A 6,455-nucleotide genomic window follows, 5' to 3' on the forward strand; every position below is an offset into this window, starting at 1 on the left:
CAGTGCATTCGGAAAGTATTAAGACCCCTTCACTTTTTCCACATTTGGTTACGTTAAAGCCTTATTTTAAAATTGGCTAAATTATTTCCCCCCCTCATTAATCTACACAAAATACCCCATAATGACAAAAAGAAAAAACAGGTTTTTAAAAATGTGTGCAAATGTATTAAAAATAAAAAACACAAGTACCTTATTTAAATAAGTATTCAGGCCCTTTGCTATGAGACTCGAAATTGAGCTCAGGTGCATCCTGTTTCCATTGATCATGCTTGAGATGTTTCTACAACTTGATTGGAGTCCACCTGTGGTAAATTCAATTGATTTGACATGATTTGGAAAGGCACACACCTGTCTATATAAGGTCCAGTGACAGTGCATGTCAGAGCAAAAACCAAGCCATGAGGTTGAAGGAATTGTCCATAGAGCTCCGAGACAGGATTGTGTCGAGGCACAGATCTGGGGAAGGGTATCAAAAAATGTCTGCTGAGTAAAGCGTCTGAATACTTATTTTTTTTTTTTTCTTCTAAAAACCTGTTTTTGCTTTGTCATTATGGGGTATTGTGTGTAGATTGATGAGAAAAAAAACTTGATGCTGCCAGGGAAGCTAGCTCCTCCCCCTCGCTGACTGGAGTGCTCCAACATTGCAAGCATCCAGGAATGTGTGTTGAGGTTTAATGAAGAAGGTCTACCCAAGATGCCTGGCAGTGGAAAGTCTGTGTGCCTCCCGAGTGGCGCAGCGGTCTAAGGCACTGCATCGCAGTGTTGTGGCATCACTACAACCTGGGGTTCGATCCCAGGGTGTGTCACAACCGACCTTGACCGGGAGTCCCATAGGGCGGCGCACAATTGGCCCAGCGTTGTCCGGGTTAGGGGAGGGTTTGGCCGGGGGGCTTTACTTGGGCTCATCGCGCTCTAGCGACTCCTTGTGGTGGGCCGGGTGCCTGCAAGCTGACCTCGATCGTCAGTTGAACTGTGTTTCCTCCGACACATTGGTGCAGCTGGCTTCCGGGTTAAGCAAGCAGTTGTTACGAAGTAACGCGGCTTGGTGGGTCATGTTTCGGAGGACTCAAGACTCGACCTTCGCCTCTCCCGAGCCCGTTGGGGAGTTGCAGCGATGAGACAAGATCACAATTGTATATCACAAAATCCAGAGAAAAAGGGGGTAAAGAAACTAAATTAAAAAAGTCTCTGTGCAGCCAACATGTCAAGACTCCATACCCCTCCGCAACTGATTTTAAGCAGTCACGCATGGTGATGTTTAATGACAGATCTACCCACAAGGTCTAGTGGTGGAAAGTCTCTGTGTAGTCAACAGGTCAAGACTCCCTACCCCTCGTCCACTGAATTTGAACAGAGGCTGGAGTTGATGCATGAAAACAGTTACCACAACAGAGAATTGAGGAAGTGGTACACATTATTACAACTCCAGCACACCCACTCCACATTCTTCTTCTGGAAGGTATCTTCATCAACCACATGTTCACCAACCTCAACTGCATGCCTGACCCAACTTATCATATCACTGTATACGGTACATACTCAATTCAGGTTAACTTTTTCACACATTACACAGCATTTGACTGTTCTTAGAATACAAAGCTAAGAAACTACATTTTTTTGGGTAAAATAACAGACACCACATAAAAACGCTTCATTGAACTACATTTTACATATTGGTTAGATAATTAACTATTGGTTAATTCAAATAAACAATTTATAAAGATCATCAATATGTAAACATTAGACAAGATTTATAAAATCTTGTTGCAGAGGGCACATGGAGGAGAGGCTCGACTGACAGATCCTCTTTGGGATCACAGAGGACACAATTCTTCAGGTTCTGGGAGGTCAATCCTGCTCTGCTTGCTCACTTGGATTGACCAGATCAGTGGTCAGGTTAACTCTGACATCTCACTGATCATCTCCTGTTCCAGCTCAGGTAAATCAAGCCCAGTGTTGTGTGAACTGGGAGGCGGTATGGCATCCAGGCTGCCAAGAAGAGGGTGTCTGTTATCTCTGCCAAGCTGCGGCGGTTTGGAGTCACTGGACAGGCTGCGCCTCAAGCCAAGACCAATCCATCTATGGAGAATATAGACATCGAGGCCTCCCTTGCACCGTTGACAGGAGAGGTCATGGCTGTCATTGTCAAATCCGGAGAATGCCAGGAAGAAGAGCAAGGAAAAATGGATGCGCCTCGAGAAATTGCACACAAAGTTTTAAAAAATGTGCTTCAAAGGATTGTGTTGGTGGTCTTCAGGAAGACTACCTAGTGGAGAAAAACAATTCTGAAAGAGACTGTATCCTTTGGCAGCTTGGTGAGTCAAAAATGCTCATACTTTCACCCTGACAAAATGTAAACCATTGACAATTTCTTCAGTGTTGAACTGAAGTCAGAAGCCACTGAAGCTATTAGAGAGATGCTCATTAGGTCTAGCAGAAGTCTGTCTGCACAAATGTCTGCTGGCAGACCTGAGCCTTCAAGTAATCTGGCCAGTGAAACAAATCTGCCAGAAAAACATTTAACTACAACCATTAGGCTCTGAGGCCTCTGAAATAATGGATTCCTTTGTGAGCGACATGCAGTGTATCGTACAATCAGATTTGACAAAAGTGAAAGCTCTACCTGTGGCTCTTAGGCTTACTAAAAGGTTGCAGAATATGCTGAGGGGATTTTACTCTTGACCTTTGGCTATAAAAACAAATAAAGAGAGTCGCACACTCTATGTATAAACTCCCAGTAATTTATTGGGTAAGAAACCAAAGGTGGTTTCATAGTGTGTGTGACTCTATTTGTTTTTATGGCTTACAGTTTATTCTCCATTAGTCAGCACCTCCACTAAATAATGTTCTCTGGGTGTGCGCCAGCTCATGCTTTTTATTAGATTCTCGACTTTTGGCCCTTAAAAGTTCAGATCGAGAAAAAGAGGAGAATCTAGAGCAAACTAAAAACATTTCTGCTCCTACTTTGATCCAAAATTACTTTAGCTCCAGTAAGAATGGGGCTTTGCTTCTAGGGGTCATGTCATCAGAAGAAGTGGCTCTTCGTAGAGGTCAGAGCATAAGCTCCAGACCTATGATAGCTCTTAGTCCTCAGATCATTCAGCTTCACCTCGACTGTACCACCAAGGAGGTTATGAGCACAATTGTGACATTTTACAAGCCAGAGGTTCCTGAGGAGGAATTGACATGTTCAGCTAAAGAGATGTCATCGGATACGTCTCTTTTGGCTATTGAGTTTGTGGACAACGTCATGGCTTGGTTAGAGGACATCTCTGCCGCAAGTTCCACAACTTCTTCATCAGAAAGTTTGTGCGTTGCTCCCAATGAAGTAATTTGCGAACTCTCAGGTGAAACGTTTAAAACAAAGGCAGCTAAACAAGTGAAACGAGTCCTATTGAAATCTGTCAGATGCTTTTCTAATTTGGGAAGTTCCAGCCGATCAGTGTCCCGCACTAGTCAGGTCGGTCAACCAGATTTTGGCATTTGACAGGATTTCTCTCTAACTTATTTTATGAGCATGGATTTACAGCCAACTGATTTTGCCCTTCTACAGGGTACCTCAAGTTCTTCTGCTTCAACAAAGAGCTGGCAAAGTGGTGTTGCCATTTCTGAAAAAAATGTGGACTACAGCACAGACTACTTATCAGCACCTGCAGAAAAACCTGAGAGAGTTTTTCACTCTGCATTATCAACCAGATGTGAACATCACAGATGCAACCATGCTGCAAGCCAAGAAAAGCATCAGTCAAATAAATATTGGTTGCCATCAAAGAGGACCTGATCAGATCAGAGGAATTGATGACCTCAGTGGAGCTGGTGCGACTCCATGACATGGTGGGAACAATGCTGGAGAGTGTGGAGACAGTTTGCAGTAAGGGCGATAAAGACCAGGAGTGGCAAGAGCCTCTAAGGACTTCATCTTCTTTATCTACTGCGTCAAAAGCCTCAAGGTCTCAGAGATTTGACACTACTCCCACGAACTCCAATGTCAACTGAGATGCTGGACAATAGCTGCCCTATCGTTAGAAGCACATGTATTGATTCAAGGAATGATACTGCGTCGGAGACCTCATTGAGTGGCCCAAGAAAAAAACATGAACGATGTGGTGAGCCTCATCATTGAAAATCTTGGTCCTGAAGTGCTGCAGCAGATCACTTCTCCAGAGTCTGATCTAACAAGGCTGGAATAACTTCTCAAAGGACAAGATTTGCGATTTGCTGCTTCAGTTGATCTTTCCTCCATCATGGGGGTGGATCAGGAAGCCTCCTTTCACAATGTTCCATCAAGAGCGTCTAGTCACCGTAGCTCAAGTTCCACTACTTCCCGAGTGACAGAACTTGATGGTAGTAGCTCTCTGGTCTCTGGCAGTTCCTCCCAGCTTTACGATGACACAATGAATCTGTTCACAAGGGCAATCTGTCACCAAGTGATGGACAACGTGTCTGGGGCCTCTAGTCCCACAATGGATGACAACATCCATGACAGAGAGTTATCAGTCATAGCCACTGGGTCTTAGGAGCAGGCCCACAATGATTCCAGTTCTATCCAGGCTGTGAAACAAGGCAAAGGGAGGTTCAGATTCCTCCCAAAGATCTCTAAGTTCAGAATCAACCTCAAGGTACACCAGAAATGGTTCTAATTTAAATGATATCATTGAATATTGTTGTAATTATTTGGTGTTTATTACTTAATGGTATTACTTTATACTTGTCTTGTTTTCAATTAGTAACCCTGTGAATTGCTGCTGTCTAAATAATGTCATTTTAAGAATTACATTCATTAAGACCATTTTTATATTGAAACCATTAGCTCTTCAAGCTAAGCAACAAAAAGGAGGTCCAGCCCTCAGAGGAAGCACAGGACCAGGTTAAGTTTTCCCATGAGGAGTAGCATTGCATACGTAAGTCTTACCGCTAATCATTATTTCATCACATATTTCCCAGTCCCACAACATTAGCAACATGAAAAATGTTTGAATAGCACAAAATCTGTTTAAAACTTAAAGTATATGTAGGCTTGTAGACTGAAGTTCATGCCAACTTTCTCTGCTGTCTCTAGCACCTCGCATAGTGCCAAGGCTGTCACGACTCCACTAGAGAAGAGTCTTCCTGCAACTTCCAAACCCGAGGAGAAGAAACACAAACCCTTCATCTTTGTCAGGATGTTCTCGGCCATCAACAAATGCCTTCGCAACACCTTCAAACCTTCATCCAATAAGTATTTTATTTTTTTACAACAAGTAACATCACTTAATTGCATTCAGTTAATTTCCGTTGTAATCTTTTCATGTCTTATTTAACAAAAAGTAACTGTAAAATTAAACATAACTCACTTGGTTAAATGTATTTCGAAACAGAGTATGCATACTGCTTGAGATGGAACCCTGGTTGGATTACACTAACCATTGATTGTCACTAGACCATTAGCAGGCTCAGACTGTCACAGTCGTTGAAGGACGGGTCAGACCAAGGCGCAGCGTGAAATGCATCCATGTTTATTAAACCGAATAAACATACAAAACAACAACAGGCAATGAAACGTGAAAACTGGCTGCCTAAGTATGATCCCCAATCAGAGACAACGCGCGACAGCTGCCTCTGATTGGGAACCACACCCGGCCAAACATAGAAATACAAACATAGAATCAACACACATGATATTCACACCCTGACCAAACTAACTAGAGTTCTATAGGCCAGGGCGTGACACAGACTTTTAAAGTAGTTCACTAATAATCAGGTGTTCAACAAATAAGCTGTTTGTTTTTAATCAGTTTTCATTTTGTTCAGCATTATCAATATTCTGTGTAAATGGGGGCCCAGAAAACTTGTTACTGCAGTTTATTGGGAAAACTATTGAAATTATAAGTGGCGGCAGGTAGCTTAGTGGTGAAGAGTGTTGTGCCAGCAATCGCTGGTTCTAATCCCCGAGCCGACTAGGTGAAAAATCTGTCGATGTGCCCTTGAGCAAGGCACTTAACCCTAATTGCTCCTGTAAGTCGCTCTGGATAAGAGCGTCAGCTAAATGGATTTTTTATTTTTATTTTTATATAAAAAAAATAAGGACATGCAAGGAACCTGTAACATCATGCATTTGAGATATCTAGGATATTTAAAAAAGAATATACAGGAAACAGTCACTTTTTAGTGCAACATACAGATCTTAATTTGATCACACTTTTGTTGTTGAGAATTGTCCTGCATAGCAGGAAATCCAAACTTGTAGTGTATTTTTTAGTGAGTTTAAGAGCTTCAAGTTTGTAATTTCCATTTAGAAATTGCAGACTTGATTTGCCCTAACGAAAAATGTATCAACCCCTACAAAAATGTCCATTAATTATAATCCACATAATAATTCACATTTCCTGTTGCTGCAGGATTCTTTTCCTGCTGTAGCAAACTGGCTAAAATTAAGATCCTACATCTGTACAGACAATTGTGAATAAATAACATGT

The sequence above is a fragment of the Coregonus lavaretus genome (assembly GCF_964263955.1).
Source record: "Coregonus lavaretus genome assembly, chromosome: 39".
In the NCBI taxonomy this organism is placed as follows: Eukaryota; Metazoa; Chordata; class Actinopteri; order Salmoniformes; family Salmonidae; genus Coregonus; species Coregonus lavaretus.